Consider the following 3,498-nt stretch of genomic DNA (forward strand, 5'->3'; position numbering starts at 1 on the left):
CTAGACCCCCTCAAGAAATCCTAATTCTATAAGTCCGGGCAGGGCCTGATGATTCTGAAGTTAGCCATGGCAGGCAATCGCTGGTTTAGAGTGATTAGCAGGACAGCAATCTAGAGGAAATATTGAGGTAGTCTGAGAGAGGAAACCGGGGAGGAAGAAGAGGGATCAGTATGGGAAATTCACAATTACTCTAGTGATTACTATGTGACAAACTCTAGGCTGTTTTCTGTTTGTTTTTCATTTGTTTGTTTGTTTTTAGAGATAGGGCATTGCTATGTTGTCCAGGCTGGCCTTGAGCCCTTAGGTTTCAAATGATCCTCCTGTTTCAGCCTCCCGAGTACCAGTCACTGTGCCCAGCTTAGAGCTTTACATAATGTCATTTAATTCTCCAAGCTACCTTACATGGTAAGTATTATTACCTTTATTGAATAAATCAAAGGCTAAAGATAAAAAATGGCAAAAATTGTGTCTAAAGTCACACAGGTAGTAGTAGTGGAACAGAAAATTGAAACCAGATCTCTTTTCCTTTGCATTTCTTTCCGTTTTACTCTGTAATCAAAAAAGGTTTTGTTAGGTGGTTGAAAGGAATTCTGGAGATCATGATGAGGAGATGAGAGAGGTCAACCTGAGTAGTAGTGCAGCATTGAATTAATGGTGTATACATCAGTGTCCTCACCTAGACTGTGGTTTTCACAAGAGAAAGAGCCATATGGTTGTTTATTTATTTATTTATTTACTTGACAAACAATTATTGAAAATTCACCATGGACTAGGCATTATTCTACATTGTGGGATACAGTAGTAAAAAAAAATGTCTTAGGTGAGTTATAGCTTTATTCTTCTTTGTTTCTCAGTACCGACTGAAGCAGATGTTGCATTACAGATGCTCTATGATTATTGCCTTAAACATTATCTGTGGATGGATAATCTAGAATTAACTGCAGAATTAGCCATAGCTAAGCTATTGAGCCAATGTATTAGCTAGTGTCTAATTACATAAAGCTCTAGTTTCTCTTCCTACTCTGCTTTATTGGGGAGGGGGGCATGTTGATTATAATTAATAACAAAGCCACGAGACCAAGAAAGCGAATTTGGTACTTAGCAGTTGTCAGTAAAATCTCCCAGGAAAAAGTTGTAAATTCAGCTGAATTGTTGTCAATGAGTCTTGGAAAGCAACTGAAATGTCATTGATCTGAGTTTTCTTATTGCCTCTAGCTATGAGGCTAGTGGAGAGACTGCTGAACGTCTTTCACATGTTTCCTTCAAATATACTTTCCTGAAACAGTCTTTTCAGCAAGTCTTTAATTGCCCCTATAATGAAATTAGACATAGCAGTCAAGAACTTTTAAGATAAAGATATAATTAGAGGAGTCATGACATTTAAAAAAATAATCTGTGAAAGATTTGCTTTGGTAATGTTATAAACGTAGTGCATAAAGAATGCTGCAGGTGACAAAAACTTACATTTCTAATTAATGCCTGTTGATGTGATCACTGATAGTATTACAGTTCTTCTCACTTGGAAAAGATACTGATATACTATTGCTATTCCAAATTTTTAAATTTCACCCCATACCTTCTACCTCCTTCCCTCAGGAAGGTCTTGAGAGAGGAACAGTTGGTTATTGTGTAGGCTTGAGAAGGTTGAGAGGCAAACTCTTAGCCATTTAAGAATCTCGGCAGCGCTTGCTTACAGGTAATGGTTACCGACCATTCTCCAAGTTAAGTAGGTTATTCACAAAAACTTCAATATGCAAAGTGCACTTTCAGGCGAGAGAGTGAGTAAGAGAGAGAATGGCATTTATGGTTACTTTATATGTACCGTCCCCATTTTATAGCAAAGGGATCACCAAAAATAACAAGCATGTTTTCAAGGTCACACAGCCTGACTCTGTAACATGAGGTCATTCCATCATATCAGGAGGATTATTTAGAAAGAGAATTTGTTATATTTGAATGAGGATGTGAAAGGATTATGGTAGTTTCTATGATTCAAAACTAGAATAGATTCTAATATCTGAAATAATCCTTAGACTCTGATATTTCACTCTCCTTTTCCCCTAAAAATGAGAGAAATTACAAAGCTCAGACATTGGCATTGATATTTGGGACTGTAGAATGTGCAGATGTGTTTATGCACAGAGTTTGCTCTCCTGACTTTCCTTCTGTGTTTTCCCTGTGCTCTGTTCATGTAATTCCTGTAGATATGTTTTTCTCATCAAACTGTAGCTTCCTGCAGGCAGGATAGAGCTTTCTTTAACCCTGCATCTCTGGCTGTTGGGAAGAATAGCAGCACTTTGATTATTCTTTATTTTTTTAAGACGTGGGTCTTGCTATGTTGCCCAGGCTGGCCTCGAGCTACCACATTCAAGCAATCCTCCCACCTTAGCTTCCCACATAGTTGGGACTACAGGCACATACCACTGCACCCAGATGTATTTTTTTTATTAACAAGTTCAATCTTTTGGAAGCAGACTGGCAACTGTTTTCAGTAGAATTTATTGAGCACCTACTATATGCCAGGCAGTGTGCTAGACACAGGAAAAAAATGTCAATGAAAAATAGACAGCACTGCCCCAGGGTTTCCTTAATGTAGAGTTCCAGGAGCACCAATCACACCCCATAAGCCACGTACACAGTGCAGCCTGGAGTTGTGCCAAGCAGCCTGTGTGGCCATCAGTGTATGTCCCCAGCTCAAATAGCCACAATTTATATGATTTTGTATACCAAAATAAATAAATGTGCTTTTCACATGCAACGTGAAGGATGAGCCTGTGTTTGACATTACTCCATCCATCCTTAGATTGAGGATCATCTGATGTTTTAAACTGCAGTGGAAAGTTTAGCAAGGCATAGGGGAAGGACAGAAGGATGTGTTCTTTCAAAGAATCATATTCCACTCACCTAACCAGAACACTGTCCTTTTAGAAAGGATAATTTGGTAACATTCTGAACTTGCAGTTGTGTTTATGCACAGATGTGCTTCCTTCTCCACGCTGTTCTAGAAAAGAGCAGGAATTTGGTTCCCACGTCCTCAGTGATGGGAGCTGAATGCCAGATACCTGTGCACTTCCTCCTTCCTCCCTTCTCTCTTTTTTGTTTGCTGTCCCTCCCTCCATAATCTTTTATAAAATGTCTTGAACAGCATCGTAGGAGGCTTCTCGTGGATCCATATACTTGCGAAATCAAAACAACATTTTGATCTCTCTGACTCACAAGCAGAGTGGGGGGGAAAATCACACCAAAACAAACCCCTACACATTCAAAATAATCCTCCAGGAAAGCCTGCATTGGAAATCATATTGCCATATAATTATCCTGTTTACAATCTCTCATGCATCTTTTCTCACAGAAAAATGCAGATTTGGAAACAAAGCAGGAATGGGATGCCAGGAAACCCTGGCAAGGCTCTAACCACTGCCTGCTTAGGAACGGCCGCAGAGGGAGAGAAATGTGTTTGCAATTAGGACTGCCCAGAGCAGGTCCGATTACATCTGC

The sequence above is a fragment of the Carlito syrichta genome, unplaced genomic scaffold (genome assembly GCF_000164805.1).
Source record: "Carlito syrichta isolate Samal-C Ts95f unplaced genomic scaffold, Tarsius_syrichta-2.0.1 Scaffold314090, whole genome shotgun sequence".
In the NCBI taxonomy this organism is placed as follows: Eukaryota; Metazoa; Chordata; class Mammalia; order Primates; family Tarsiidae; genus Carlito; species Carlito syrichta.